This window comes from Somniosus microcephalus, unplaced genomic scaffold, assembly GCF_052327205.1.
Source record: "Somniosus microcephalus isolate GS21.2 unplaced genomic scaffold, FLI_Smic_1.0 unresolved_chr6, whole genome shotgun sequence".
Lineage (NCBI taxonomy): Eukaryota > Metazoa > Chordata > Chondrichthyes > Squaliformes > Somniosidae > Somniosus > Somniosus microcephalus.
This window is the reverse complement of record NW_028225184.1, coordinates 35,917,266-35,940,514: the sequence shown is the minus strand read 5'-3', so window position 1 is coordinate 35,940,514 and position 23,249 is coordinate 35,917,266. Positions and strand designations below refer to the sequence as shown.

General features: G+C 50.8%; 1 pseudogene; it reads right to left on the bottom strand.

The window, feature by feature from the left end:
• The window catches only part of LOC147087200 (uncharacterized), a 32,586-nt pseudogene that overhangs the window by 3,862 nt on the left and 5,475 nt on the right, over positions 1-23,249 (bottom strand).

The following is a 23,249-nucleotide window of genomic DNA, read 5'->3' as shown; positions in this document are numbered from 1 at the left end:
GGTGAAGTAGAGAAATATATAAAGACACACCTTATATAGTCAGAGAATAATGTCAGATGTTTACAGGTAATCTTGCCAACTGCCATTTATCACACCTCGGCAGAGAGATAATCACAGCAATCAAAGGTGTGAATGGTGTCCCATAAGATCAGCCAGGAAAGCATTAAATCAAAGAACAATGAGGTGGGGTCACAAGGGGTCAACTATTGCAGATGCTGGGGTCTGTATGAAAAACAAAAAAAGATAAAACATTTATTTTTTTTTGCTGGAAATCACAGCAGGTCCGGCTGCATCTGTGCAGAGAGAACAAGCCAATGTCGACTCGAGTCTGGATGACCCTGCCTCAGGTGGGGTTACATGTAACGTGACATGAACCCAAGATCTCGGTTGAGGCCGTCCTCATGGTTGCGGAACTTGGCTATCAGTTTCTGGTCGACGATTTTGCGTTGTCGTGTGTCTCGAAGGCCGCCTTGGATAATGCTTACCCGAAGATCGGAGGCTGAATGTCAGTAATTGCTGAAGTGTTCCCCGACTGGGAGGGAACACTCCTGCCTGGTGATTGTTGCGCGGTGTCACTTCACCCATTGTCGCAGTGTCTGCATGCTCTCGCCGATGTACCATGCTCCGGGGCATCCTTTCCTGCAACGCATGAGGTAGACAACATTGGCCGCGTCACATGTGTATGTACCATATACCTGGTGGGTGGTGTCCTCAAGTGTTACGATGGTATCTGTGTTTATGTTCTGGCATGTCTTGCAGAGGTTGCTGTGGCAGGGTTGTGTGGTGTCGTGGTCGCTGTTCTCCTGAAAGCAGGGTAATTTGCTACAAACGATGGTCTGTTTGAGGTTAGGTGGCTGTTTGAAAGCGAGTAGTGGAGGCGTGGGGATGGTCTTAGCGAAATGTTTGTCGTCATCGATGACATGTTGAAGGCTGCGAAGAACATGGCGCAGTTCCTCCGCTCCGGGGAAGTACTGGACGACGAATTGTACTCTGTTGGTTGTGTCCCGTGTTTGTCTTCTGAGGAGGTCGGTGCTGAAGAGAGAGGTCAAGGTTGTTCATATGGCGGCACATGGCATTGAGCGTGGATCTCATGATGCGGTGAGAGCAGTAGTTTGAAGTACGATGAATGTCGAGGAGATATTTGTAATCCTGGGTGGATTGAAAACATGAAAGGTGGAAGTTTAGTTGGAATCCACGTGGAATAACTCTGAACCGGAGACAGTTACTGAGGAAAGAGGTGTGGCTGTGAAACCGAATCTTGGCAGATACCTGGTCAAAACGAGAAGGGAAACTGAAAGCAATGAAGATGAACAAGTTTGAATAGGTAAACGGAACTCCCGTCGGAGAGAAGAGAAGAACATCTTCAAGGTAGGCGTTCCCAGCAGAGAGGTGGCAGTGAACCAAACTCTAATATAATTGCAAAATACTGCGGATGCTGGAAATCTGAAATAACAACAGAAAATGCTGGAAATACTCAGCAGGCCAGGCAGCATCCATGGAGAGAGAAACAGAGTTAACGTTTCAGGTCTGGGACACTTCATCAGAACTGACAAAAGCTGGAGATGTAACAGATATTAAGCGGGTGCAGAGACAGGGCGGGGGGCGGTTAGGAAGGAGGAAGAAATAGAAAGAACATCCTGTACTTTTGTAAGAGGGAGGAAAGATAAAATGTTGCAAATGTGAATGGCAAAAATCATACTGCGTGAAAAATGGGGGCAGGGATAAATATCTGAAATTGTTGAACTCAATGTTGAGTCCGGCAGTCAGCAAAGAGCCCAATCGAAAGATGAGGTGCTGTTGCTCGAGCATACGTTGAGCTGCATTGGTACAATGCAATAGCCCGAGGACAGAGAAATCAGAGTGGGAGTGGTGCGGTGAATTAAAGTGACAGGTGACCGGAAGCTCAGTGTCAGCCATACGAACTGAATGGAGGTGTTCCACAAAGCGGTCGCCCCTATCTGCGTTTGGTCTCCCCAATGTAGAGGAGACATTATCGTGAGCAGCGAATACAGTATATTAAATTGCAAGAAGTACACGTTAATCGCTGTTTCACCTGGAAGGAGTATTTGGGGCACTGGCCAGTGGGAAGGGAGGAGGTAAAAGGGCATGTGTTGCATCTCCTTCACTTGCACGGGAAGGTGCCAGGTGAAGGATCAGGGCTGTTGGGAGTGATTGAGGAGTGGACCACGGTGTTGCGGAGGGAGCTGTCCCTTCGGACTGCTGAAAGGGGGGGAGGGGAAGATGTGTTTGCTGGTGGGATCATGTTGGAGGTGGCGGAAATGGCGGAGGATGATCCGTTGAATGTGGAGGCTGGTGGGATGAAAGGTGAGGACAAGGGGAACCCTATCGTGGTTCTGGGAGGGAGGGGCAGGGTGAGTGCAGAAGTGCGGGAAATAGAACGGACATGGTCAAGGGCCATGTCAACCATGGTAGAGGGGAATCCTCAGTTGAGGAAAATGGAAGACATGTCAGAAGCACTAGTATGGAAGGTGGCATCGTCAGAACAGATGCGGCAGAGATGAAGAAACTGGGAGAATGGAATAGAGTCCTTACAGGAAGCGGGGTGGGAGGAATTGTAGTCCAGGTAGCTGTGGGAGTCGTGGGCTTGTAGTGGATGTTTGTTGAAAGCCGATCGCCAGAAATGGAGATGGAGAATTCAAGGAAGGGAAGGGAAGAGTCGGAGATGGAGCATGTGAAGGTGAGGGAAGGGTGGAAATTGGAAGTAAAGTGAATTAACTTATCTAGTTCAGGGCGAGAGCAGGAAACTGCACCAATACAGTCACCGATGTAACGGAAAAAGACGTGATGGAGGGGACCTGTGTAGGACTGGAACAAAGAATGTTCCACAAACCCCATGAACAGGCAGGCATAGCTAGGGCCCATGCGGGTTCCCATAGCACACCTTCAATTTGGAGTAAGTGATTGGAGTCAAAGGAGAAGTTGTTCAATGTGAGAACAAGTTCAGCCAGGTGGAGGAGGGTGGTGGTGGATGGGGACTGGTTGGGCTTCTGTTCAAGGAAGAAACGGAGCGCCCGAACGCCGTTCTGGTGGGGGATGGAGGTGTAGAGCGATTGGATGCCCATGGTGAAAAGGAGACATTTGGGGCCAGGAAACTGGAAAATGTAAAAGTGATGGAGGGCGTCGGAAGAGTCGCGAATGTAGGTGGGAAGAGTCTGGACAAGGGGAGAAAAAATCGAGTCGAGATAGGAAGAGATATGTTCCGTGGGGCAAGAACAGGCTGAAACGCTGGGTCTACCAGGGCAGTCCTGTTGGTGGATCTTGGGAAGGAGGTAGAAACGGGCTTTGCGGGGTTGGGGGACTATGAGATTGGCGGCCATGGAGGGAAGATCCCCAGAGCAGATGAGGTCAATGACACACTTGGAAACAATGGCTTGATTTTTGCTAGTGGGTTCATGGTCCAGGCGGAGGTAGGAGGAGGTGTTGGAGAGTTGGAGTTCAGCTTCCGCACGGTAGAGGTCGGGTAGCGAAACAACAACAGCACCGCCCTTATTAGCAGGTTTAATGATAATGTTAGGGTTGGATCGGAGAGAATGGAGTGCTACAAGGACAGAGGGAGTTAGGTTGGAGTGAGTGAGAGGTGCAGAGAAATGGAGACGGCCGATGTCACGTCGGCAGTTAGCAATGAAAAGACCGAGAGAGGGTAGAAGGCCAGAGGGAGGGGTCCAAGTAGAACGAGAATTTAGAAAGCGGGAGAAAGGATCAGCCGTGCGGGGGGAAGACTCCTGGCCAAAGAAGTGGGCACAGAGATGCAGGCGACGGAAGAAGAGCTCAGCATCGTGCCGAGCTCGAAATTCATTCAGGTGGGGTGTAAATGGATGAAGCTCAGGCCTTTGCTGAGGACTGATCGTTCGGAGTCAGAGAGGGGAAGGTCAGAGGGGATAGTAAATACACGGCAGGGGGTGAGATTGGAAGATGGGATCGGATCGGAGGAAAGTAACGGGAAAGAAGTTTCTGGGGGGCGTTGGTTTCCACGAGTTGATGAAGCTTGTGATCCTTGACATCAGAAAGGAAGAAAAAAAGTTATTTGTTGAAGCGTTGGTTGAGTCGAAGGATGAAATGGAACTATGGACCCGGACAGCATTGAAATAGAGTGCGTCGGTGCTGCTGAAGAGAGAGGTCGAGGTTGTTCATGTCGCAGCGCATAGTTTTGAGCTTGGATCTCAAGATGCAGCGACAGCAGTAGTTTGAAGAATGATGAATATCGAGGAGATATTTGTAAACTTGGGTGGATCCAAAACATGAAAGGTGGAAGTTTAGTTGGAATCCACATGGAGTAACTCTGAACCGGAGACAGTTACTGAGGAAGGAGATGTGGCTGTGAAACCGAGTTTTGGCAAATACCTGGTCAAAAACGAGAAGGGAAACTGAAGGCAATGAAGATGAATTTGGTTGAATAGATAAACGGAACTCCCGTTGGAGAGAAGAGCAGAACTTCTTCAAGGTAGGTATTCCTATAAGAGAGGTGCCAGTGAACCAAACACTAATATAATTGCAAAATACTGCGGATGCTGGAAGTCTGAAATATCAACAGAAAATTCTGGAAATACTCAGCAGGCCAGGCAGCATCCGTGGAGAGAGAAACAGAGTTAATGTTTCAGGTCTGGGACCCTTCATCAGAACTGGAGAAAGCTGGAGATGTAACAGATATTAAGCAGGTGCAGAGACAGGGAGGGGGTTTTAGGAGGGGAGGAAGAAATAGAAAGTACATCCTGTACTTTTGTAAGAGGCAGGAAAGATAAAATGTTGCAAATGGGAATGGCAAAAATCATACTGCATGAAAAATGGGGGCAGGGATAATTATCTGAAATTGTTGAACTCAATGTTGACTTTCACAATCTCTAGCTCACTCTCTCCCTATCTAGCTCTCTGTCTCTGTCTGTGTCTGTCTGTCTCTCTCTCTATCTCTCTCTCTGTTTCTCTCTCTCTCTCTCTTGCTCTCTCTCTCTCTATATATATCTCTCTCTCTCTCTCGCTCTCCATGTCTGTCAGTCTCTCCATTTATTTGCAGTGCTCCTATTTTGATCAGGCCCACAGCAGCGACTGTGATTGGCGGGTTTGCCCATTGTTCTTTCGGTGCAGGGCGGCCATTTACTGGATATCCAGCTGAGCTCTTTAGTGCCGCCTTTTTGAGCAAAAAGCCCGCCTCAATAGGTCAGACTATCAATAAAATGTAACATCAGATTAAGATCTTAGATCATTTCAGTGCTCTGTGCTGCTAATATTAGATGTAGTTTAGGTCCAGTGGGGAGTGTAGGGGAATGGAGTACTCTTGGTGATCTTTGCCAGAGTAAAACCCTAACACATTGTCACAGTGAGGAGACGGACAGTAACACAGGACATATTTGCACAACAGGAAAAAAATTACGCAATAAGGAACATGTTTACAAAGCAGACAACAACTCTAAACAACAGGAAAAAACTTAACACAACAGAAAACATCTACAGGAAACAAATTTCCCTAACAGGGAACATCTTTACACAACAGATAATTAATTTAATCAGCAAAATGCACCTTCAAGAAAGTCTCTCTCTTCATCTCAACTCTGTTTCCCTCTCTCTCTACCTCTGTCTCTCTCTCTCTCTCGCAGTTTCGGTCTTTCCCACAGTCTCTGTTTCTCTGTCTCTCCCTCGTGTTATTCAGTCTATTTTTTTTTCTCTCTCTCTGGTTTCCTCAGTGTCTTTCTCTGTCCCACCATTTGTGTGGCCTAAAATAATTTGCTGGTTTTCTGTGTGTCATTCTGTCTCTGTCCCTTTGTGGCTGGTGCAATACTGAGTGTCCTTATGACATTGTGCAGCCGTGTGAGCCTCCCAACCTCTGGGCTGTTTGAGGCAATGCTATAGCTTAAATGCTAAAATTTGTCTCTGAACTGTCCCCTCTCTCAGACTAAACCACTCACTCTCTCAGACTGAAACGCCCCCTCTCTCAGACTGAACAGTCCCTTCTCAGACTGAACCTCCCCCCTCTCAGACTGAACCATCACCTCTCTCAAAATGAACACCCCCCTCTCTCAGACTGAACCGCCCCCTCTCTCAGCCTGAACCGTCCCCTCTCTCAGACTGAACTGTCCCTCGGTCAGAATGAAACGACGCATCTCTCAGACTGAACCATCCCCTCTCAGACAGAACCGCCCCCTCTCTGATTCAACCAGGCCATCTCTCAGGCTGCACTGCCCTCTCTCTCAGACTGAACCCCCTCTCTGTCTGGACTGCCCCCTCTCTCAGGCTGCAGTCTCACTCTCAGACTGAACACCCCCTCACTAAGGCTGAACCGTCTCCTCTCTCAGGCTGATCCACTCCCTCTTACAGACTGAACCCCCCTCTCTCATTCTGAAGCAGCCTTCTATCAGACTGAACTGTCCCCTCTCTCAGTCTGAACCCCCTCTCTCAGACTGATCCCTCCACTCTCTCAGACTGAACCTTCCCCTCTCTCAGACTGAACCGCCCCCTCTCTCAGATTGATCCCTCCACTCTCTCAGACTGAACCTTCCCCTCTGTCAGACTGAACCGCCCCCTCTCTCAGACTGATCCCTCCACTCTCTCAGACTGAACCTTCCCCTCTGTCAGACTGAACCGCCCCCTCTCTCAGACTGAACCATCCCCTCACAAACTGAACCGTCCCCTCTCTCAGACTGAAACACCCCCTCTCAGACTGAACCGTCCCCTCTCTCAGACTGAACCATCTCCTCTCAGACTGAACCGTCCCCTCTCTAAGACTGAACCGTTCCTTTCTCAGACTGAACCGGCCCCTCTCTCAGAATGAACCGCCCCTCTCTCAGAATGAACCATCCCCTCTCTCAGACTGAATGCCCCCTCTCTCAGACTGAACCGTCCCCTTTCAGACTGAACCATCACCTGTCTCAGACTGAACACCCCCCTCTCTCCGTCTGAACTGCCCAATCTCTCAGTCTGAACCATCCCTCTCTGAGACTGATCCGACCCCTCTCATACTGAACCGCCCCTCTCTCAGACTGAACTGTCCCCTCTCTCAGAATGAACCTCCCCCTCCCTCAGACTGAACAGCCCCCTCTCTCAGGCTGAACCGTCCCTTCTCTCAGACTGAACCATCCCCTCTCAAAATGAACTGCCCCTCTCAGACTGAACCATCCCCTCTCTCAGACTGAACCCCCCTCTCTCAGACTGAACCGTCTCCTCTCTCAGACTGAACCCTCCCCTCTCTCAGACTGAACACCCCCTCTCTCAGACTGAACCGTCCTCTCTCAGACAGAACCACTCCCTCTTACAGACTGATCCGACCCTCTCTCAGTCTGAAACCCCTCTCTCAGACTGATCCATCCCCTCTCTCAGCCTAAACCATCCCCTCTCTCAGTCTGAACCCCCTCACTCAGACTGATCCCTCCCCTCTCTCAGCCTAAACCATCCCCTCTCTCAGACTGAACCATCCCCTCTCAGACTAAACAGTCCCCTCTCTCAGACTGAACCACTCCTCTCTCAGACTGACCCGCCCCCTCTCTCAGGCTGAATCCCCTCTCTCAGACTGAACTGCACCCTCTCAGGCTGAACCGTTCCTCTCTCAGATTGAACCCCCCTTGCTCAGACTGAACCGCCTTTTCTCAGACTGAACCGCACTCTCTCAGACTGATCCATTCCTCTCAGACTGAACCGACACCTCTTTCAGACTGAACCGTCACTTCGCAGTCTGATCCCCATCTCTCAGAATGAACCGTCCCCTGAACTGCCCCTCTCTCAGACTGAACCGACACCTCTCAAAGACTAATCCGCCTTTCTCTCAGACTGAACCGCCCCTCTCTCAGACTGAACCGCCCCCTCTCTCGGACTGAAGCGGCCCCTCTCTCACGCTAAACCCCCCTCTCTCCAACTGAACCGTCTCCTCTCTCAGACTGAACCGCCCCTCTCTCAGACTGACCCGTCCCATCTCTCAGACTGAACTGCACCCTCTCTCAGACAGAAACATCCCCTCTCTCAGACGGAACCATCCCCTCTCTCAGACTGAACCGCCACTCTCTCAGACTGAACCATCCCCTCTCTCAGTCTGAACCGACCCCTCTCTCAGACTAATCCACCCTTCTCTCAGACTGAACCGTCCCTCTCTCAGACTGAACCGCCACTCTCTCAGACTGAACCATCCCATCTCTCAGTCTCAACCGACCCCTCTCACAGACTGAAACCCCCGCTTTCAGACTGACCTGCCCCCTCTCTCAGACTGAACTGTCCCTCTCTCAGACTGAACCGTGCTGTCTCAGACTGAACTTTCCCCTCAATGTAGCTCAGTGTGCACAGTGGTGATGGGTGAACAGGGAGTGGCCCTGAATAACATCCAGTCACCTGAGAGATGTAACCCTGGATACATCATTTCTTCCCTCAGACTGAACCGTCCCCTGTCTCAGACGGAACCGCCCCTTTCGTAGACTGAACCGTCCCCTCTCTCAGACTGAACCGTCCCCTCTCTCAGACTGAACTGTCACCTCTCTCAGACAGAATCGTCCCCTCTCAGTCTGAATCCCCTCTCTCAGACTGAAACACCCACTCTCTCAGGTTGAAAAAAACCCTCTCTCAGAGTGTTATCCCCGCTCTCAGACTGAGCTGTGCCCTCTCTCAGACTGATCCCCGTCCTCTCTAATTCAGAGCTATGCCCTCTCTCAGATTGAACTGCCCCCTCTCAGACTGATCCGTGTCCTCTCTCAGACTGAAGCCCCCTCTCTCAGACTGAACCCCCCTCTCTCAGACTTAAACCCCCTCTCGCAGACTGAACCGTCCCCTCTCTCAGACTGAAGCCCCCTCTCTCAGACTGAACCCCCTCTCTCAGACTGAACACCCTCTCTCAGACTGACCGCACTCTCTCAGACTGAACCTCCTCTCTCAGACTGAACACCCTTCCTCAGACTGAACGCACTCTCTCAGACTGAACCCCCTCTCTCAGACTGAACCCAACTCTCACAGACTTACCCTCTTCCTCTCAGACTGAACTATTCCCTCTCTCATACTGAACCCCCCTCTCTCAGACTGTACCGCCCCCTCTCTCAGACTGAACCGCCCCCTCTCCCAGATTGAAACATCCCCTCTCTCAGACTGAACCATGCCCTCTCTCAAATTGAACCGCATCCTCTCTCAGACTGAAACATCCCCTCACTCATACTGAAGCCCCCTCACTCATACTGAACCCCCCTGTCTCAGACTGAATCCATCCTCTCTCAGACTGAACCGCTTCCTCTCCCAGACTGAACGCCCCTCTCTCAGACTGAACCCCCTCTCTCAGACTAAACCACCCCCTCTCAGACTGAAGTGCTCCATCTATCAGACTTAAACCCCCTCTCACAGACTGAATCGCCCCTCTCTCATATTGAACCATCGTTCTCTCAGACTGAACCGTCGCCCTCTCAAACTGAACGGCACCTCTCTCAGACTGAACTGCTCCCTCTATCAGACTGAACCCCCCCTCTCATAGACTGTAGCGTCCCTCTCTCAGACTGAACAACCCCCTTTCTCAGACTGAACCACCACCCTCTCAGACTGAGCGGCCCCTCTCTCAGACTGAACCGCCCCCTCTCTCATACTGAACCATCCCCTCTCTCAGACTGAACCGCCCCTCTCTCAGACTGAACTGCCCCGTCTCAGGCTGAACCACGCCCTCTCTCAGACTCTACCATCCCCTCCCTCAGACTGAACCGCTGCCTTTCTCAGACTGAACCCACATCTCAGACTGAATCGCGCCCTCTCTCAGACTGAACCACCCCCTTTCTCAGACTGAACCCCCCCTCTCAGACTGAAACCCCCTCTCTCAGACTGACCTGCCCCATCTCTCAGACTGAACCAACCCCTCTCTCAGACTGAACTGTCCCTCTCTCAGACTGAACCGTGCTATCTCAGACTGAACTTCCCCCTCAATGTAGCTCAGTTTGCACAGGGGTGATTGGTGAACAGGGAGCGGCACTGACTACCATCCAGTCAACTGAGAGAAGTAACCCTGGAGACATCACTTCTTCCCCATTCCAGGGCAACGTCATTCAGCAGTTAAATGGTTCGACGTGGCTCGCCCTCCCCGCACTGAAACACCAGTCACTGGCTCTGAGGTGTTGGTCTGAAAGTTCAAACATCAGTGAATCTGTGGAACGGTTCTTAAAGTCCCAGGTAGAGGCATTACAATTCATTCCTAGAGCTGGGTCTCTTTTATTGTGATAATACGTGACAAAGAATTGATTTGAACTAATTTTGTTCATAGCTAAAAGAGTTGTCAAACCGGTTCGATTGATATTTTGAAACAGCAGCTTTCAGTCAGAGGGCGGAGATTGGCTCAAATCTCAAATAACAAGGATCAGCTCCAATTACCAAACTGTGATTGGCGGGAAGAAAAGCAGGAAAAGCCTCCTGATTGGTGGCAATGTGTTTACAAAGACAGAACTAGCAGGCTGCACACAGAAAGGGTGAATCTGCGGATCCAGGTAAGGTTCGTGTAGTTCGCAATCTGTGTCCAGTGTCTAACTTTAATTTCCCTGTTTAAAGCCGGTGTCTCCCGGGGAGATTATGTTCCTCGGGCCCTCTCCCCGTGGCTCTAGCCAGCCTCTCAGTGTGAGCTTGGATAGTGACCCAAGGCAGAGGCTGTGTTTAACAGCGTAGGTTCCGGCCGGGTACCTGGCCACTCATGTTCTGCACTGCCCTTCTCAATCTTCAATGGGATGGAGGGAGATGAATGAGAGCAATACCCACCCTCGGCAGCTGAGCCTGCTGCAGGCCCTGGACCCTCTTCCTTTCAGAGGATGTTCACTACCACAAACACTGTGTTCACACACTGCCTCTTCTGGGGGACCCTCTCAGTTTTCAAGGTGAAGGGGACCAGGTTGAGGAACTCTGGCGCTCACCACCCACACACCGTGTGTTCACACACAGCCTCTTCTGGGGGGCGCTCTCAGTTATGAATGTGAAAGGGACCAGGTTGAGGAACTCTGGCGCTCGCCACCCACACAGTGTGTCTGCGCCCATCCCCTCACTCGGTCCTCAGTACCTCAGCTGATGAAAGCGCTCTCAGGTGCTTGGCCCAGTCTCCAAACCTCAGTCGATCGGTGGGACTTTCCACAATGTCCCAGATGTTAATGCAACAATTGGTGTCTAATGCTGGGCCTGTTTTGCTTCACTGACTGAACAGGAAGTGATAAAGAAATGTTTCTAACTCCCTTTGTCCACAGTTAAACGGGGCGAGGACTTGTCAAACTGGCTCGATTGGTGTTTACCAGAAACTCCACTCCTCTTTCCAAAGATAGAAATTCCTCAGATAGGAATCAATCTCCGAGCAGAAACAATCTTTTCACCAGAAGGTGAAACTCGGGCACAAATCTCAGAAACAAGGAGCAGCTCAAATGATCAAACTGTGACTCGCTCCATGAAAACCAGCCATTGGCTGCAATGAATCTCCACAGACAGAGCTTTCAGAGAGACGGAGAATCGGGCACCAATGTAACGTGAATCCAGCTCTGAACCTGTCATCTGTCTCACTCTGCATTGATTCTTTAAACTTCCCGTTTAAAGCCTGGCTCTTCCAGGGAGATTCGGGGACCAAGATATTGTGAATGGAGCTCTGAACATGATATCTGTCTCTCTCTGCATTGATTCTTTAAAGTTCCCGTTTAAAGCCAGGCTCTCCCGGGGAGAATCAGGGACACAGGTATTGTGAATGGAGCTCTGAGCTTGTAATCTGCCTCACTCTGCATTGATTCTTTAAACTTCCTGTTTAAAGCCAGGCTCTCCCGGGGAGATTCGGGGACCAAGGTAATGTGAATGGAGCTCTGAACCTGTCATCTGTCTCACTCTGCATTGATTCTTTAAACGTCCCGTTTAAAGCCAGGCTCTTCCGGGGAGACTCGGGGACCCAGGTAATGTGAATGGAGCTCTGAACCTGTCATCTGTCTCACTCTGCATTGATTCTTTAAACTTCCCGTTTAAAGCCAGGCTCTCCCGGGGAGATTCGGGGACCCAGGTATTGTGAATGGAGCTCGGAACCTGTCACCTGTCTCACTCTGCATTGATTCTTTAAACTTCCTGTTTAAAGCCAGGCTCTCCCGGGGAGAATCGGGCGCCAAGGTAATGTGAATGGAGCTCTGAACCTGTCATCTGTCTCACTCTGCATTGATTCTTTAAACTTCCTGTTTAAAGCCAGGCTCTCCCGGGGAGATTCGGGGACCCAGATATTGTGAATGGAGCTCTGAACCTGTCATCTGTCTCACTCTGCATTGATTCTTTAAACTTCCCGTCTAAAGCCAGGCTCTCCCGGGGAGATTCGGAGACCCAGGTAATGTGAATGGAGCTCTGAACCTGTCATCTGTCTCACTCTGCATTGATTCTTTAAACTTCCTGTTTAAAGCCAGGCTCTTCCGGCGAGATTCGGGGACCAAGGTAATGTGAATGGAGCTCTGAACCTGTAATTTGTCTCACTCTGCATTGATTCTTTACTCTTCCTGTTTAAAGCCAGGCTCTCCCAGGGAGATTCAGGGACCAAGGTATAGTGAATGGAGATCTGTGCCTGTAATCTGTCTGACTCTGCATTGATTCTTTACTCTTCCTGTTTAAAGCCAGGCTCTCCTGGGGAGATTCGGGGACCCAGGTAATGTGAATGGAGCTCTGAACCTGTAATCTGTCTCACTCAGCATTGATTCTTTACTCTTGCCGTTTAAAGCCAGGCTCTCCCGGGGAGATTCGGAGACCAAGGTATTGTGAATGGAGCTCTGAACCTGTCCTCTGTCTCACTCTGCATTGATTCTTTTAACATCCTATTTAAAGCCAGGCTCTCCCGGGGAGATTCTGTTACACGGGCTGCTGTGGTCAACTCATTCCAGAGTAAAGATCGCCATTCTCTGTGTCCGCTCAGACAAGGACCGAGGATGATCTGTTCAACATTGGGACCCTCGGCTCAAACTGTCCCCGTTCCCCACAACAACAAGTTGTATTTATATAGCATTTTTAACGTAGCAAAATATCCCAAGGCACTTCACAGGAGTTTCATAAGACAAATAAATTGACACCGAGCCACATAATGAGATATTAGCGGCAGGTGAGCAAAAGCTTGGTCAAAGATTCGGTTTTAAGGAGAGCCTTAAAGGGGAAAAAAAGGGGGATAGGTGGAAATGGTTAGGTAGCGAGTTCCAGAGCTTCTGGCCGAGGCAGCTGAAGGCACTGTCAGCAATGGCTGAACGATTTCTAATCAGGGAGGCTCAAGAGGGCGGAATTTGAAGAGTGCAGATATCTTGGTTGTGGTGCTGAAGGAGATTACAAATATAGAAAGGGCCGAGGCCATGGAGGGATTTGCAAACAAGGATGGGAATTTTGAAATTGAGGCTTTGCTTAACCGCGAGCCAATGTATGTCAGCGAGCACAGGACAGATGGGTGCGAGTTAGGACATGGACAGGTGAGTTTTGGATGACTTCAAGTTTATGCCACCATCACAGTCATTAAGTGGGCTCGAGCGAGAGTGACCAGGAACATGGACTCCAAAGTGTCCGCCAGTCCTCGGCTGGTCAGGCAGACAGTGGTGGGATTGTAGAATTGTTCAGAGTGAGAGCTAGATGAAGCGACGAAGCTATGATTAGAGATTGGTTTACGTTACTTATATTTCCAGGGATAACCCAGTGATCGAATTTAATATTATCCCCCTTGTTCTGTTTTACCCAGAGTGACAATTCTTTCTCTGTATTATCCTGTGAATTCCCTTCATTGTGATAAACGTGGGCTGGTAAAGAATTTTCACCCTGTTCGGGCAAACCAGGAAATGGGGACAGAATATTAAAATGATAAGGGACCCGGTTAAAAGCCGATGATAAATCATTGATCCTGTTATGAAGGACTGTGGAACTACAGCCCGCCCGGTGATATATGATGGATTAATTGTTGTGTTGCAAAGTGGGCGTTGTTGATCACGGAGTAGAAGGGGAGGGAGAGAACAGTTCAGCAAAGGCCCCTTGTAACCCTATCTGTAAATCACACCTTGGGCTGGCTCTACTCCTCTGGCAACCTCTCCCCCTTCGAGCATCTGTCCCTGTTCCAGGCCTCTTGCCTCTCATTCCCGCCCTGCACCGTTGCCCCTGGAATCCCCAAGGATCTATCCTGTGCTCCCTCCTATTTCTCAGCTGCATGTTATATTTCGTCGGTTTCCACATGTACACTGACAACATCCAGCTCTACCTAACCACCACCCTCTCCCTGGACCCAATGCCTCCGAGTTATCAGACTGATTGTCGAACATTCAATCCAGGATGAGACACCATTTCCTCCAATTAAACATTGGAAAACTTTGTCTTCAGCCCCACCCCCACCCGCTACAAACTCCATACTCTCGCCATGGATTCCAGCCCCTCTGAACCAGACTGACCGCATCCTATTTGACTCTGAGCTGAGATTTCCACCCAGATCCCCTCCATCACCAAGATAGCTGAGTTCCACCTCCGTGACATCGCCTGTCTCCACCTCTGCTATTCTGCTGTTGGAATCTTTTGTTACCTCTGGTCCCGATATTCTCCTGGCTGGCCTCCCATCTTCCACTTTCCATAAACAGAAACTCATCCAAGACTCTGACAGCTGTATCATAACTGGCACCAAGATTGGTCCACCTGCCCCACTGAGATCAACACCCCATTAGCTTTTTAAATTGGTTTCTGTACCTGTGTGCTGGTGTGTAACCATTTATGTACTTGGACTCTCAAATCTCTTTGCTCCTCCGACAGTTCCTACTTCCTCACTATTGAGATAATAATCCGATTTATCTTTGCTGGGTCCAAAGTGGGTGACCTGAGACTTGCCCACGTTCAACTTCATTTGCCGCAGTGTTTCCGCTCAATTACTCTCTCAATGTCCCTTTACAGCCGCCTGCTCCAGTCCGCACTACTTACTGTCCCCTGAACGGAGAATCATCCATAAGTTTGTATATAAAACTCTCTTTTCCTTCATCCAAGACATTAATAAATAAGGTGAAAGGTTGGGGCCCCAGAACTGAGCCCTAGGCAACATCACTTGTTACTTCAATGGTAATACACATTGGGAATGATGTAAAACGGGTTGCCGACTCGCTATCACTTGTTTTACACAATTGCATAAAGCCAAGATTCCCCCCCCTTGTTAAATAATAGCAAATGAGAAACAAATACATCGCCCGGGGTGGAGCATAGGTGCCAATTCGCTACCTCCTCTTTTAACCAGGTGACTAATGTTTTCTGACATTTCAACAGTGACTACACTTCAAAAGTACTTCATTGGCTGTAAAGCACTATGGAACGCCCTGAGATCCTGAAAGGCGCAATAGAAATGCAATTCTTTCTTTCTGACTAAAATTACCCCCATGTCCAACATTGATTAAAAGAAAATCTGCTGAGGACTTTAACAATGTTCCAGGTTTCTCCAACACCATGTCCTGAATGTACAGAGTCTATTTCTGCTGTAACCTCTCGTCAAAATCAGTGACCTTTCAGTATCAATTCATGGATTAACTTGTCCATGACTTGCTTCAACTTCTGTCCACAGCTCCAAATGCCACAATCATTGAGATGCTCCAAAAGTGGGATGATGTCCAGCTCTACAAACTGTGACATTCTCCCGGGACAGACTGGAACAGGCGATGAAGGAGGGCTGGACGGTGTCACGGTGGGGTTAAACTAAGGGGAAGAACTCAGTGGATTACAACATCGGGTAAGTGGCAGAAACACAGATTGAGTTTGGTTGGTTTCAATATCATACCAGCAGCAGGAAGCTGCAGCCCAGAAATTGCTGATAATGATTTTGGATGATAAACACGTCACACTTTACTGTGAGGTTGCTCTCGGAGCTATTTTAGCAAAAGGTTTATCCCCTTCAAGTAAAAAAATTCCAGGGCAAGGTGATCTGATTGTGTGAAATGCTCATCTGCAAATATCGCCAATGACAATTGCTGCCTCGTGTTTCTTCCCGTCACATGCCCTGAAAGACTTTATTTCTGATCAACTATTAAACACGTTGGGGTTCAAGTTAGAGGGATGATTTCCAAATTGTGATTCGGTTGGGGGGCGGTACTGGGTCGGTGAGGGGCGCGGCTGGGTCAGTGGGGTGGGGGCAATGGGCGGGGTCGTTGGGGTGCATGTCTGGGTCAGTGGTATGTAGGCTGAGGCACTGGGTATCGCTGTGGGGCTGCGTCAGATGGGTTGGGACTTGTTCAGTGGGGTGTAGTACATAGAAACATAGAAACATTGAAATACAGGAGCAGGAGTCGGCCATTCGGCCCCTCGAGCCTGCTCCGCCATTCAATGAGATCATGGCTGATCATCCAAATTCAGTAGCCTGTCCCTGCCTTCTCCCCATATCCCTTTAGCCTCAAGAAATATATCTAACTCCTTCTTGAATATATTTAATGAATTGCCCTCAACTGCCTTCTGTGGTAGAGAATTCCACAGATTTACTACTCTCTGGGTGAAGAAATTCCTTCTCATCTCTGTCCTAAATGGCTTACTCCTTATCCTTAGACTGTGACCCTTGGTACTGGAGTCCCCCGCCATCGGGAACATCCTTCCTGCATCTAGTTTGTCTAGTCCTGTCAGAATTTAATAAGTGTCAATGAGAGCAACTCTTATTCTTCTAAACTCCAGCAAATATAAGCCTAATCGAAACAATCTCACCTCATATGTCATTCCTGCCATCCCAGGTATCAGCCAGGTGAATCTTCTCTGCACATCCTTCCTCAGATAAGGCGACTAAAACTGCACACAATACTCAAGGTGTGGTCTCATCAAGGCTTCCTTGCTCCTGTACTCGAGTTCTCCCTATGAAGGCCAACACACCATTTACCTTCTTAACCGCCTGCAGCACCTGCATTCTTAGCTTAACGACTGGTGCAGAAGGACATCCAGGTTTCGTTGCACTTCCCCTTCTCCCAATCTATTGCCATTCAGATAATAATCTGACTTCCTTTTTTTGCCACCAAAGTGGATAACCTCACATTTATCCACATTATAGTGCATTTGCCATGTTTCTGCCCAATCACCCAACCTGTCCAAATCGTACTGGAGTTTCATGACATCCTCCTCACAGCTTACCCTCCCACCCAGCTTTGTGTCGTCTTCGAATTGCGAGATATTACATTCAATTCCCTCGTTCAGATCATTAATATATATTGTGAACAGCGGGGGTCCTAGGATTGACCCTAGCGGTACCCCACTAGTCACTGCCTGCCACTCAGAAAACGATGCTTTTATTCCAACTCTTTGCTTTCTGTCCACCAACCAGTTCTCTATCCAAGCCTTAATTTTGCACACTAATCTCTTAGGCGGGAACTTATGGAAAGCGTTTTGAATGTCCAAATACACCACATCTACTGGTTCTCCCTTTTCCATTTTACCAGTTACATCCTCAAAAAATTCCAGTAGGTTAGTCGAGCATGATTTACCTTTTGCAAATCCATGTTGACTCTGTCCGATCATGTCGCGGCTTTCAAAGTGCTCTGCTATTACATCTTTTACAATGGACTCTAGCATTTTCCCCACTACCAATCTCAGGCTTACCGGTCTATAATTCCCTGCTTTTTCTCTGCCACTTGTTTTGAATAGTGGGGTAACATTAGCTACCCTCCAATCCATGGGTACTGTTCCAGAGTCTATCGAGTTCTGGAAGATGACCAGCAATGCATCTATTATTTCTATGACCATTTCCTTAAGTACCCTGGGATGTAGATTATCAGGCCCTGGGGATTTATCGGCCTTCAGTCCCATCAATTTTCCTAACACCATTTCCCTACAAATAGTGATTTCTTTCAGTTCCAAACTTTCATCAGACCCTATGTTCGCCGGCAATTCTGGGAGGTTATTTGTGTCCTCCTTTGTGAAGACAGAACCAAAATATGTATTTAGTTGGTCTGCCATTTCTTTGTTCCCCATTATAAATACCCCCGATTCTGACTGCAAGGGACCTACGCTTGACTTCACCAATCTTTTTCCCTTCACATATCTATAAAAGCTTTTACAGTCAGTTTTTATGTTCCTGAAAGCTTACTCTCAAATTCTATTTTCCCTTTCTTAATTAATCCCTTTGTCCTCCTTTGTTGAATTCTAAACTGCTCCCAATCCTCAGGATTATTGTTTTATCTGGCCAATTGATATGTCCTCTCCTTGGATCTTATGCTATCCCTAATTTCCCTTGATAGCCACGGTTAAGTCACATTTTTTCTTTTATTTTTATGCCATACTGGAATGAACTTTTCTGTAGTTCATCCATTCGGTCTTTGAATGATTGCCATTGACTATCCACCGTCAACTCTTTGAGTGTCATTCCCCAATCAATCCTACCCAACTCGCTCCTCAGACCATCGTAGATTCCTTTATTTAAATTGAGGACCCTAGTTTCTGAGTAAACTACTTCATTCTCCATCTTAATGAAGAATTCGAACATATTATGATCACTCCGACCCAAGGGGCCTCGTACAACAAGATTGCTAATTAATCCTTTCTCGTTACATAATACCAAGTCTAAGTTGGCCCGATCTCTGGTTGGTTCCTCGACATATTGTTCCAAGAAACCATCCCGTAAACAATCCATAAATTTCTCCTCCACAGTATTGTTACTAATTTGCTTAGCCCAATCTATATGTAGAGTAAAGTCACCCATGATGACTGCTGTGCCCCTATTGCACGCTTCTTTAATTTCCCTTTTAATGCCATCCCCAACCTCCGCCTTACTGATTGGAGGCATATATACCACGCCCACTAATTTTTTTTCCACTTAGCATTTCTCAATTCTTCTTTGTCCGATCTTGCCACTGTTTTCCAAGTGCTCTGATATTACATCTTTTATAATGGACTCTAGCATATTACCCACTACCGTTGTCAGACTTACCGGTCTGTGATTCACCATTTTCTCTCTACAACCATTTTTGAATAGTGGGGTTACATTAGCTACCCTCCAATCCATGGAACTGTTCCAGAGTCTGTAGAATTTTGGAAGATGACCAGCAACGCATCTACTATTTCTAGGGCCACTTCCTTAATTACCCTAGGATGTAGATTATCAGGCCCTGGGCATTTATCGGCCTTCAATCCCATCAATTTTCCTAACGCCATTTCCCGACAAATACTGATTTCATTCAGTTCCTCCCTCTCATTAGCCCCTATATTACCCAACTTCTCTGGGAGGTTATTTGTGTCCTCCTTTGTGAAAACAGAACCAAAGTATGCATTTAATTGGTCTGCCATTTCTTTGTTCCCCATTATAAATTCCCCTGATTCTGACTGGAAGGGACCTACGCTTGACTTCACCAAACTTTTTCTCTTCCCAAATCTATAAAAGCTTTTGCAATCTGTTTTTATGTTCCCCGCAAGCTTACTCTCATACTCTATTTCCCCCTTTTTAATTAAACCCTTTGTCCTCCTTTGCTGAATCCTAAACTGCTCCCAATCCTCAGGTTTGCCGCTTTTTGTGGCCAATTTATTTCTCCTCTCCTTGGACATTAGGATATCTCTAATTTCCCTTGTTAGCCACGGTTGAGTCTGCTTCTTTGTTTTATGTTTATGGCAAACAGGGATGAACAAATTCTATAGTTCATCCCTGCGATCTCTAAATGATTGCCATTGCCTATGCACCATCAACCCTTTAAGTAACATTCACCAGTCCATCCTAGCAAACACACGCCTCATACCATCGTAGTTTCCTTTATTTAAATTCAGGGTCCTAGTCTCTGAGTCAAATACTTCACTCTCCATCTTAATGAAGATTTCTATCATACTATGATCGCTCCACCCCAAGGTGACTAGCACAACAATATTGCTAATTAATCCTTTTGCATTACATAATACCCAGTGTATGATGGCCTGATCTCTAGTTGGTTACTTGACATATTGGTCCAGGAAACCATCCCGTATACGCACCAGGAATTCCTCCTCCACAGTATTGTTACTAATTTGGTTAGCCCAACCTATATCTAGATTAAAGTGACCCGTGGTAACTGCAGTGCCCTTATTGCATGCATCGCTAATTTCACATTTAATGCCATCTCCAAACTCGGCATTATTGTTTGTGGGTCTGTATATAACTGTTACTAACGTTCTCTGCCCCTTGGCATTTCTCAGCTCTACCCATACATATTCCACATCATCAGAGCTGACATCCTTCCTTACTATTGTGTTAATCACCACTTTAACCAGCAATGCTACCCAAACTCCTTTTCCTTTTTGCCTCTCCTTCCTATATATTGAATACCCCTGGATGTTGAATTCCCAGCCTTGGTCTCCCTGGTGACATGTCTCCATAATCCCAATTATATCATGTCTGTTTACATCAATTTGCGCAGCTAATTCATCCACCTTATTACGAATGCTCCTCGCATTAGATCTGGGTCATTGGGGAGTAGCCTGGGCCAGTGGGTGTCGCTGTGGATCCGCATTAGTGGGAGGCTGGGGCCGTGGGGTGCGGGGTTGGGTCAGTGGTGGGCGGGGCGGAGTCAGGGGGGAGCGGGGCTGTGTTAGTGGGGTGCGGGGCTGGGTCACTGGGGTGTGGGGCTGGGTCAGTGGGGTGTGGGGCTGGGTCAGTGTGGAGAGGGGCTGGGTCAGTGGGGTGTGGGGCTGGGTCAGTGGGGTGTGGGGCTGGGTCAGCTGGGTGTGGGCTGGGTCAGTGGGGAGAGGGGCTGGGTCAGTGGGGTGTGCGGCTGGGTCAGTGGGGCTGGGTCAGTGGGGTGTGGAGCTGGGTCAGTGTGGTGTGGGGCTGGGTCAGTGGGGTGCTGGGCTGGCTCAGTGGGTGTGGGGCTGGGTCAGTTGGGTATGGGGCTGGGTCAGCGGGGTGTGTGGCTGGGTCAGTGGGGTGTGGGGCTATGTCAGTGGGGTGCGGGGCTGGGTCAGTGGGGTGCGGGGCTGGGTCAGTGGGGTGCGGGGCTGGGACAGTGGGGTGCGGGACTGGGTCAGTGGGCTGCGGGGCTGGGTCAGTGGGTTGTGGTGCTGGGTCAGTCGTGTGCGGGCTGGGTTAGTGTGGTGCGGGACTGGGTCAGTGGGGAGTGGGGCTGCTTCGCAGGGGTGCGGGGGGCTCTGTTATTGGGGTGCGAGGCTGGGTCAGTGGTGTTTAGGATTGGGTCAATTGGGTGTGGGGCTGAGTTAGTGGGGTGTGGATATGGGGCTGGGACAGTGGGGTGTGGAGTTGGTTCAGTGGGGTGCGGGGCTGGTTCAGTGAGGTGCTGGGCTAGGTCAGCGGGGTGCGGGGCTGGGTCGGCGGGGTGCGGGGCTGGGTCGGCGGGGTGCGGGGCTGGATCGGCGGGTTGTGGGGCTGGGTCGGCGAGGTGCGGGGCTCGGTCGGCGGGGTGCGGGGCTGGGTCGGCGGGGTGCGGGGCTGGATCGGCGGGTTGTGGGGCTGGGTCGGCGAGGTGCGGGGCTCGGTCGGCGGGGTGCGGGGCTGGGTCGGCGGGGTGCGGGGCTGGGTCGGCGGGGTGCGGGGCTGTGTCGGCGGGGTGCGGGGCTGTGTCGGCGGGGTGCGGGGCTGTGTCGGCGGGGTGCGGGGCTGTGTCGGCGGGGTACGGGGCTGTGTCGGCGGGATGTGGGGCTGGGTCGGCGGGGTGCGGGGCTGTGTCGGCGAGGTGCGGTGCTGCGTCGGCGGGGTGCGGGGCTAGGTCGGCGGGATGTGGGGCTGGGTCGGCGGGGTGCGGGGCTGGGTCGGCGGGGTTCGGGGCTTTGTCGGTGGGGTGCGGGGCTGTGTCGGCGGTGTGCGGGTCTGTGTCGGCGGGGTGCGGGGCTGTGTCGGCGGGGTGCGGGGCTGTGTCGGCCGGGTACGGGGCTGTGTCAGCGGGCTGCGGGGCTGTGTCGGTGGGGTGTGGGGCTTTGTAGGTGGGGTGTGGTGCTGGGTCACTAGGGTGCGGTGCTGTGTCTGTGTGGTCCGGGGTGGGCTCAGTCATGTGTGGGTGCGGGGCTGGGTCAGTGGGGAGTGGGCCTGGCTCAGTCGGGTTTGGGTGTGGGTGCGGGGCTGTTTCAGTGTGGTTTGGTGCTGTATCAGTGGGGTGTCGGGCTGTGTCAGTGGGGTGCGGGACTGGGTAAGTGTGGTGCAGGGCAGGGTCAGTGGGGAGCGGGGCAGGCTCAGTGGGGAGTGGGGCAGGGTCAGTGGGGAGTGGGGCAGGGTCAGTGGGGAGTGGGGCAGGGTCAGTGGGGAGTGGGGCAGGGTCAGTTGGGAGTGGGGCAGGGTCAGTGGGGTGTGGGGCAGGGTCAGTGGGGAGTGGGGCAGGCTCAGTGGGGAGTGGGGCAGGGTCAGTGGGGAGTGGGGCAGGGTCAGTGGGGAGTGGGGCATGGTCAGTGGGGAGTGGGGCAGGGTCAGTGGGGAGTGGGGCACGGTCAGTGGGGAGTGGGGCAGGGTCAGTGGGGTGTGGGGCTGGGTCAGTGGGGTGTGGGGCTGAGTCAGTGGGGTGTGGGGCTGTGTCAGTGGGGTGCCGGGCTGGGTCAGTGGGGAGTGGGGCAGGGTCAGTGGGGTGTGGGGCTGGGTCAGTGGGGTGTGGGGCTGGGTCAGTGGGGTGTGGGTCTGGATCAGTGGGGTGTGGGGCTGGGTCAGTGGGGTGTGGGGCTGAGTCAGTGGGGTGTGGGGCTGGGTCAGTGGGGTGTGGGGCTGAGTCAGTGGGGTGTGGGGCTGTGTCAGTGGGGTGACGGGCTGGGTCAGTGGGGTGTGGGGCTGGGTCAGTGGGGTGTGGGGCTGGGTCAGTGGGGTGTGGGGCTGGGTCAGTGGTTTGTGGGTTTGGGTCAGTGGGGTGTGGGGCTGGGTCAGTGGGGTGTGGGGCTGAGTCAGTGGGGTGTGGGGCTGGGTCAGTGGGGTGTGGGGCTGGGTCAGTGGGTTGTGGGTTTGGGTCAGTGGGGTGTGGGGCTGGGTCAGTGGGGTGTGGGGCTGAGTCAGTGGGGTGTGGGGCTGGGTCAGTGTGGTGCGGGGCTGTGTCAGTGGGGTGCCGGGCTGGGTCAGTGGGTTGTGGGTTTGGGTCCCTGGGGTCTGTGTCAGTGGGGTGTCGGGCTGTTTCAGTGGGGTGCGGGACTGGTTAAGTGGGGAGCGGGGCAGGGTCAGTGGGGTGTGGGGCAGGGTCAGCGGGGTGTGGGGCAGGGTCAGCGCGGTGTGGGGCTGGGTCAGCAGGGTGTGTGTCTTTGTCAGCGGGGTGTGGGGCTTTGTCAGTGGGGTGCGGGGCTTTGTAGGTGGGATGTGGGACTGGGTCACTTGGGTGCGGTGCTGTGTCCGTGTGGTGCGAGCTCAGGGGTGTCTCTGGCTCAGTTGTGTGTGGGTGCGGGGCTGTGTCAGTGGGGTTCGGGCC